This window comes from Adiantum capillus-veneris, chromosome 10 (assembly GCF_014529385.1).
Source record: "Adiantum capillus-veneris isolate H3 chromosome 10, ASM1452938v2, whole genome shotgun sequence".
Classification (NCBI taxonomy): Eukaryota; Viridiplantae; Streptophyta; class Polypodiopsida; order Polypodiales; family Pteridaceae; genus Adiantum; species Adiantum capillus-veneris.
In genome coordinates, this window is record NC_140940.1 from 74,009,839 (window position 1) to 74,019,295 (window position 9,457).

General features: G+C 41.9%; 1 pseudogene across 3 annotated transcripts; it reads left to right on the plus strand.

The window, feature by feature from the left end:
- Positions 1–555: 555 nt before the first annotated feature.
- On the plus strand, positions 556–2,972 carry LOC147449071 (calcium-dependent protein kinase 17 pseudogene; annotated as a pseudogene). 3 transcript variants are annotated; one of them, XR_015189410.1, is made up of 3 exons: positions 556–1,820; positions 2,017–2,075; positions 2,175–2,972. The product of XR_015189410.1 is annotated as a calcium-dependent protein kinase 17 pseudogene, transcript variant X3 (transcript). The 3 variants fall into 3 exon arrangements; XR_015189408.1 differs by having other exon boundaries at positions 556–2,075; XR_015189409.1 differs by having other exon boundaries at positions 2,017–2,972.
- Positions 2,973–9,457: the final 6,485 nt, after the last annotated feature.

Genomic DNA, 9,457 nt, shown 5'->3' on the forward strand with positions numbered 1-9,457 from the left:
ACGTTGTCAACACCCTAGAGTTAGTTCCTTGGTTTGCAGCGGTTGCCAACCAGTTGCGAATTAATTTAGTTCCCACAAAAGATTGTGAAAAAGTTTCCAATAACTGGTTGGCAAGTTATTGTTGGCAACCAGTTGCATGCTTGCTCATGGGTGAGAAGGTGGAGCGAGATGAGAACCACCAAAAACGACGAAGAAGGTTTTGACGTGGTGTACACTTTTCAATGTCGTAGAGTGAAAAAGTACCTTTTTTTATTTCAAGCTGCAAAAAACCAGCTTGCACGTGAACTCCTTGGTTGCAAGTTGACGGTTGCGCCCATGTGAACTAAACCTTACAAAACCTACCTTAGAGATGAGGATCTCCTTTGCAGGTTCATCGGTGGTGACAATGACAAACGAAGGGCCCAATTCGAAGGACAAACTTAAAAAGGCATAAAGTGCCGAAGCAGAATGCCTTTGCCAAGTTCCCACGTTCCCAACAGCTTTCTGAACTGAAGTCTGAAGATACTGTTGAGCTGAAGAATCATGAAATTGGAAACCATAAACTTGAGAATATTCCTTCGAGGGGGAATGTTCTCAACGTGTCCGGCAAGCTTGGAACTCGACCAAGCCTCAAGGTATTTGGCGCGTATCACGCACACAGTAAACACACAGTGGAGCACACACACGGTCTCTCACTGTCTCGAGGTATATAGCGGCGCCTATCTCTCTCTCTCTCTCACACACACACACACACACACACGGTCTCTCTCTCTCTCTCTCTCTCTCTCAAGCTCGCGCCTGCACTTTTTGTCATGTCGTGCTCCTTCGGCCGGCAGCTTGGACATGGCGTCGATGGCGTCGTCCGCCTCTGCACAGACATATCCTCTGGCCAGCAATACGCATGCAAGTCTGTCAGTAAGAACAATCCTGATGCAGTTCGCCATATCCATACAGAGATTTCCATCTTACAGAAGCTTCAAGGGCATCCTAACATAATCAGCTTCCACGGTCACTTCGAAGATGAAGAGTGCATTCACATGCTCATGGAAATGTGTGAGGGAGGCAACCTTAGCGAGTACCTGCAACAGAAAGGGCCTTTACCAGAGGTTGAAGCAGCCCTGGCTATGGCAACCATCATCCAGGCCGTCTTGTTTTGTCATGAAAGAGGCATCATGCACAGGGATTTGAAGCTTGACAACATTCTTTTGCCTCACAAGATTTATTCTTACATGGAGCTTAAGCTGGCGGATTTTGGCACAGCAGCAGATTTCTCGCGATGCAGGATTTTTGAAGAAGCAGAGGGGACGCCATGGTATCTTGCTCCTGAGTTGCTTGCAGGAAGCTATGATGAAAAGGTTGACGTCTGGAGCCTGGGAGTGCTGCTCCACATCTTGCTCTGTGGTTATCCCCCATTTGATGGAGAGAGTGCCAGTGAGATTTTTGAGGCTATCAGAAAGGGAAAGCTGGACTTAAAAGGAGATCCATGGCCCTCCATTTCTGCAGAGGCAAAGAGTCTTGTCAAAGGCATGTTGCAGAGGAACCCTTTCAGGAGAATAAAGCTGAGGGAGCTTTCCACTCATCCATGGATGCAGAGATTTGTTGTGGCAGGCAAGGAGACATGGGCTAATTCACAGGTTCTGAGTACAGTTGTAGTAGGTGGTTAGGAATCTCTGTAGAGCTAGGTCTTTTCCTCTACCTCCATGTAAGGACGCCTCAGTTCTGCCTCTGCATAACATGGCAGTCTTTGTACATGTGTGAGGTTGCAGGCTCAGCAGATATACAGAATTGCAGACTTAATGAAGGCTTACAAACAGAACTGTCACCTGTAGCAAGAACTATACGTAAGCTTTTCATGCTTGGAAGATCAGATTATGGCCATTATTGAATACACAGAGTTGCATGCTAAAAATATCTTTTGATACAGCAAAAGCCTACGCAAGGTTTTCATGTCGCATGTCGGGGAAGTTAAAGTACAGCTTGCTTAAGCACATTTTCTTCTGCTACGGCAAGACTCACATTATTGGTTTTCATGTTCAGGACAGAGCACCGCAGGCTTACATGTGCCTTTTGAAGCCCTTGAAACTCCAGATTGTCAGGCAAGAAACTTGTGCAGGGATTTTGACTCATGCACGATATAGGCTCAGCCAATTTTCTTCTTCAACAGCAAGACTTACACACAATGTTTTCATGTCCAGGATAAATTACAAGATGCTTGAGGGCATCTTCTCGAGTTCTTCAATCTCCAGATTTGCAGGATCATTGCAAATCAGCAGCACTCCAGTGAGATGGTTTTTGACGCATTGTTCGAGTTTAAAATACCGTAGCACTGTTCGTCTTTCTTTATGACAAATTAACTTTACAAACTATGGCAGTCCAGTATCTTCAGGCAGATTTCTTCCTTTGCGTTCAACTGAGGCAGGCTGAGGAAAGTGAAGAAAATCACTCACACGGTCAATTTGGTTTATTGCACCAAGCAAAGTTGTTTCATGAGGTTTTTTTCATAAACATGAATCCGTTGTATCTTTCATTGCAAGGCATGCAGCAGAGTAGGTTTCCTTACCAAGAATTAACTACTATGTCGCATTGTGGTGTCCAATGTGACATTTCCCTGAGACCAAGGCATATATGAAATGGAAATGCATGTCCAAAGCATGGGTCTTGTATTTTGAAGCTGGCTGGAAGTTGCGGCCCGTACTGATTATTCCTTTGCAGAAGGCCCTAGAGGGGATTGCCCTTTGATTTTTCCATCATTGCAAAGTTTTAAGCAGTGATATGTTTGGGAAGAAGCATCAGGAGGCTGCTATTGGCACCATGCACCGCATTATTTAATTGCAGCATCCCCTAATAGGTGTTTGAATGTTTTCGAATTAGCCTCCTCTGGATTTGTCTCAAAATCTGCTTATTTACCTTCACTAGTGCTTTAATTCTTAACGATAAGTTGTATCCACATACTCAATTAATTATTTTTGAAGGCTCGGATGAGCATGTTATCCTCTGGAGACCAATTTGAGACTTCCTTCACTAGTGATTTAATTCTTAAAGATTAGTTGTATCCATATACTCAGTTAATTATTTTTGAAGGCTCGGATGAGCACGTTATACTCTGAAGACCAATTAGAGACTTCCTCAGATAGAAGTCACCGACATTCGCACAATGAGGCATATTTATAAGTGTCTCACTAGGCAAAACACCAGTAGTGCAACTTGCATCTTGACATGGCAGGATAGGTAAAGCCATCGTATGCGTTGAAGTAGAGACTTGCATAAAAATCTAGACTCCTACTTGCTACTTGATTTGAAAGAGAGAAGTTTTGTAAACATATTATCTACTTTGGGAAGGATTCTTTTTCAGGATTCAAATTTTAAAGCATAGCAAGAATTCAATGTGGAAGGTACTTCATTAGGATTCAAAGCTAGAAAGTCACTAACCAGGTTACACCTTCAAAGGAATACCATCATTAAGTTGGCCAAAAGCAAGCTCAGCATGTGGATATTGCCCCGGGCTTGAAAAAAACTTCTCCAAAAGCTTGAACGAACCTTAAGTGAGAAAATTTATAGGTTTTGGGCTGAAATTTATACATATTTGCATAGAAATATACTAAAATCCCTTAAAATTTGTACGTTTCTCACCTACAAATTTTAGTGTATTTGCATAGAAATACACTAAAATCCTTTAATATTTGTAGGTTCTCACTTACAAATTTTATTGTAAAAGGTAAATTTCAAATTATAAAGGTTTCAGACTAACCTGCTCTCTCTCTCTCTCTCTCTCTCTCTCTCTCTCTCACACACACACACACACACACACACATTTCGGGGGGGGGGGGGGGGGGGGGGGGGGGGGTACCCCACCCCCCCGAAATGTGTGTGTGTGTGTGTGTGAGAAAGAGACTTACCCCCCCCGGGTAAACACCCCCCCCCCCCCCCCCCCCCCCCCCCCCCCCCCCCCCCCCCCCCCCCCCCGCCCCGAAATATGTGTGTGTGTGTGTGTGCGTGAGAGAGAGAGAGAGAGAGAGGGTCAGTCTGAAAGCTAACCAAAGCCAATCTAAATGTGGCTTGATTTTATACAAGACCACAAAAATGGGGATGGGTTTGGAGCGCAAAATCTCCTTGTAGCATATAAAGGAGAGGAGACGAGGAAAAAAAGAAGCTCCCCAAAGACAAGAGCAAGCAAGAGCCCCAAGGTTGTCGATCATCCATAAAGGTCTTTTGTTGAGGATGAACATAGTTCTACTACAAAACAAAGCCAAGGTTTGTGCCTTTATTGTAGCATGGATTGTATCTCATCCTTTGTGCATGCATGGAATGCTTTCTTTCGTTTGCATTGCATACATACAAAGTATGTCGTGTATCTTTATTTTGTATTGCATGCAAGAAATATATGTGCTCTATCTTAAGAGCTTTGCAAACTTTCAATGCTCTATTATATAAATGAGAAACTCCATGACTATATATGGCCTTAGTATGGAAGGAATCCTTCCAAGGACATTAGTGAAAAAGGCCTCCTTGGTGACCGATGGCCAACAGTGTCCAAACAGTTGCACAAGAAGGGGGTCAATATATACTTGAATCATATACTTGCTCCGCCATCTTGTGGGGAGATACCAAAAGTTTGTGCGCTACTATGCCTTCGAGAAGTTCCATTATGTAGCGACCAAAAAGCCGGCAGCTCATAACATGGCATGGGTAAGATTCGGAGAGAGTGTATTGATTATATGTGGAAGCCATCCAGGAGGGTTGGAGCACAACGTTGAAACCTAGCGGCGGGTCAATGGTGCATCCAATGGAAGCATGCCATCATCTATTAAGAAGCCCGCTTGACACATAGTGGCAATAACATCATTATAGAGACCGATCCTCTATCGTGTATAGTTCAAATAGAGGATCATGTTGCAAATCTAGAGAGCATTGTTGAGAGAGTTCCTCGAATGTGTTCGAGTATTTCAGATAGGATAAAAGAGATGCAAGCTTCTCTCAAGCTCAAGAATTAGATGTTGCTGAGATACGAGGGTTCGAATGATGTATAATGAAGTGAGTAGAAGATGACATTGAAGTGTTTGAGATCAACTAGCCCAACTAAAGAAGAAAACTCCTACAACAATGATGAGATTAGGGAGGTAGAGGCAAATTTGTGAGTGAAAGGTGAAGTGTTTGAGCAGTAACTAGGCCAAGTGAAGAAATATAATCCCTACCGTGATAATGAGATTAGGGAGGTGGAGGCAGATTTGGAAGCAAGCCACGACACATACTACGATGGCTCAGAGTTGTTGAAGACATGGATAAGCTTGAAAAGGAGGTTGAGCTACATCAAGTATCATGTTTCGGTAGTTCTGCTGTTTTTATTTTTGGTGGTTGTGCGTTTTTGCTATTTTTGTGGTTTGTAACTTTATTCTTTTTGACAGATTTTGGTACAATGTTTAAGCTTTTGGTAGTTTTGATATTGCCATTTTTGGTAGTTTTGGTGGATTTTTGGTTTTATTATTCTAGCATATTTGGTATAGTTTATGGAATTTTGTGGATTTTCACACTCAGTACGAAGGATTTGGGCTAACATTGGAAGGGATACCCTTGACGTGGTTCCAACCTTTGAACGTAGGAGATTTTCCAAACATAGAGAAACTTTTGCATCAATTTGTTGAGGAATTCTCTAAAAGGAAAATCAAGAATAACACTGTGTCCCAAATCTATACATTCAAGCAAAGAGAGAATAAAAAAGTGAAGGAAGTTTTGCTTCACTTCAAACAGTATATAGAAAGGTGCTCTGGGATATAAACCTAGTATCCTCAATATTTGGTATGTTTGTGCTTCTCTAGATTTAAGAAGATACGATATGTTCTACACTTTTTGAAGATATTTTCTAATTGTTCTATATGCTCATTTCTCAATAGAGAATTCACGCATAAGTCATCCATATAAATCCCTAAGAATTATCTTAGGTTCTCCTTAAAGGCATGATTCATCAACCTTTAGAACCTGGCTAGTGCATAGGTTAAGCCAAATGACATTACTCTGTAAGCAAATATGTCCCATTCTATAGCAAAAGTTGTCTTATGTTGATCCTCTATCTTTTTAGCAAGCTGATTATAACTTGAAAAGCCATCAAGAAAGCGTTAAGTTTCCTTTTGTGCAACTCGTTCTATCAGGGGATGGTTGTCTCTGATAGTAGCTGCATTTACTTGCTTGAGATTCACACATACTTGTAACGTTTCATTTTTCTTGGGTACTACCACAATTGGAGAAAACCAATCCGTGTGCTCAATCTCATAGATAAACTATGCCTCTTCAATCTTGTCTATCTCCTCCTTGATCTTCTTTGCAAAAGTTTCATTATATGTATAGGGACGTTGGGTTTTGCATCATTCTTAAGGGGTATTGTGTGTTGACAAATGTCTTGATCTACACCCTCAAGGTCTTTGTAACATTTAATGGCCTAATAACTTATGTGTAGCGGAAATTAGCATGAACATAGTGGGCATTTCATTAGAATAGATTCCTAATGAGAATTACAAGAGTGCTTGGGTGGAGAGAGCAACAAAAATCATAACACATACTTAGATAGCATCAACAATACTTTCAAAAGAGAGAGGAATTAAGCTATTGACAACAGTTGAGGACCGGATTTGCATGGAGCCGGTCCCCCCTCCAAAAGGCTTTGTATTATGGTTTCTTCCATCAAGAGAGACATTGTACAATACAATTCTTTGTGTTCCTTCAAGACTAGCTAGTGCAATGAAGATGGAAGCTTCATGCACTAAGCAAAACACTTAACAAACACAACTTGAATTATCCCCGTTCTCAGACCCAAGACCTCACACACCTTCGAAGATGGTGAGAGCTAGTAGGGTATGAGAGTAGATTGAGAGGAAGAAGGAGTATCTTACGAGAAAGATGTACATCTCCTCACATAATCACTCATATTAGCATAGCTTAGCTTAGTAATTAGCTTGATAGAGGAGATGAGCATGCATTGAAGCTTGGCTCTTGGTTGGATTTGCATCCACATGCCAAGAGAGTGTTGAGGTAGGCTTCTATCTCACAAGCTTGGAGTAGGTGATGAGTTGTCCATTAAAGCTTGGGAAGAGATAGTCTTCCCTTTCTTCCCCATCATGAGATTGTGTGAGTGTGTGTGTGTTAATGCCAAGCAAAAATCAGCCCCCTCTCTCTCTTGGGCGAGCCCCCTTGCTATTTGCTCTTCCTGCAGCCTCATTGGCCCTCCCCAAGTCAAGCCAATTACAATTAAGCAACATAAGTGATAGCCTTTTGACATGTGTCCCCCTTTCCCCTTCTGTGAGAGCTTGAGGTAATTAAATAATTAAACTAAACTCTCATTGGACCCCTTTGCCTCCTGGCCAATAGGAATTAGGCAAGCCACAGGGCTCCTGAATGCTCATTGGACCCTTTGGGAGATTGCCCAATAGTCTTCTAGGAGACTTAATTCTTATTGGTTTCTTTTATTAAATGTTTTTAAATTAATTAAACTAGATTTACTCTAGCTTAATTCTCATTGGTCCACTTCAAGGGTCATCCAATAGGAATTGGGCACACCTTGTGGGCATCTGGGCTAGGGAGCTGCCCCCTCCCATGTAGGGATGTGCATTGACTTTGGAGAGCACACAAAGCATCCAATTCCCCCCTAAGCTTTAACCCTTTGGACACAACCTTTGAATTTTGGAACCTTAGCATTTTGGAAGTTTTAATGGGCTGAACCTTAGGGTCTTTTTAGCCCATTGTTGCACATGGCTCTTTTGCAGATGGACCCCCCTTTGGATCCCTATTTTCCCTCCTTTGGATCCCTACTGTGGCCGGTCTGCTAGCTTAACCAATATTCTAGCTTTTTCTCCCCTGGCACTTCCCCACATTAAATGATCAGTTTAATATGAGAAAATCATTTAGGAGAATTAGATATTGATTATTATGACATTACCTCTCTCTTGAAATCATAGTCGTCCTCGACTATGGTGTAGAGAAGATAAAGCATATTCATGAGTCCTTTTCTTAGCGGGTAGAGGATCCCTATGTTACCCTACGACATCATTCCATAATGGATGACTAGTCCATTTGGCGCTTGAGAGCCTGAGGCTGCCGCAAGCATGTCTGCACATCAGTCCTGTCAATCTTCCGTAGTAGAGTGACAAGCTCTACTTGGTGTTTGGGAGACATCGTCTCCACAAACTTGATCTAAGCATGCATACTACTTCATTTTTGTGCACAAATAAAGAAAAGGAGAGTCTTATAAGACAAAAACTTTGTTCATTTTTTTAACATTTTGTACATTTGCTTATTCTTGTGAAGCATTGTAAGCATTGACAAGGTTTAGGTTATCCTTTAATTGTATGCCTTGCATCCATCTAGCATCTTCAAAAGGATAATTCTTAAACTTAATAAGATATCGTCGGATAGTCTTACCGCCTCTTAGTACCTTGTCTTCATGTCGGAGAATGGACTCGGGCTGCAGCACCTCCTCTTGGTCCTCGATCTCCGGTGGGTCTTCAATAGTTGGTTCTTGAGGTGGCTCTCCTTTGTAAGGCTTTAATAGGCTCACATGGAAAGCATTGTGTATGAGCCAATGATTGGGCAATTTGAGTTGATAGGCCATCTCATTGATTGGCCTAAGAATCTGAAAGGGACCGTAGTACCTTTTTGCTAGTTTAGCATAGTACTTTTGGTGGCCCGTCGTGTGCCTTAATTGAGCCTTTGGAAACTTTAACAAGACCCAATCGTTTTCTTTAAAGGCTTGGGCTCTTCTGTGCTTGTCAGCAGTAGCCTTTTGCCTTTGCTGTGAGATAGAGATAGCATCCTTAATCTTTTGAAAAGATTCTTGTAGGTCTCGGCTATACTCATCTGCAGCAAAGATCTTCCCATGTACCTTAAGTAGCAAGGGACTTTTTGATCTTCCCTCAATTACCTCGAAAGGTGCTTTTCCCGTGGAAGTATGTACAATGTTATTGTAAGCATACTCCACTAAGGGTAAGTACTTCTCCCATTGGGATCTTTGATCTACTTCCGTTACATAGGCTTTTAGTAGATCGAGAATTGTTAGGTTAGCTATTTCACTTTGGCCATCCGTTTGTGGATGATAGGCCGAAGAGAAGTTTAGCCTTGTACCTAAATTCTCAAAGAGACCCTTCCAGAAATTACTGGTCATTCTAGGATCTCTATCCGACACTATGGACATTGGCAAGCCATGGTACTTGAAAATTTGTGAAATGAAGAGGGTTGCCATTTGATGGGCTTTGATAGTCTTTTTGACAGGTATAAAATGACCTTGTTCACTGAACGTGTCTACTATCGTCCATATTCCCGTATTCCCATGGATAGACTTAGGCAATCCAAAGATAAAATCCATGGATATGCTCTCCCATGGTGAATTAGGGATTGGCAAGGGTTGAAGCAATCCAAGTTGCTTCCCTCTATCAAATTTTGTCTTTTGGCATACCACACATTTGGAAACATACTCTTGTATGTTCACTTTCATGGT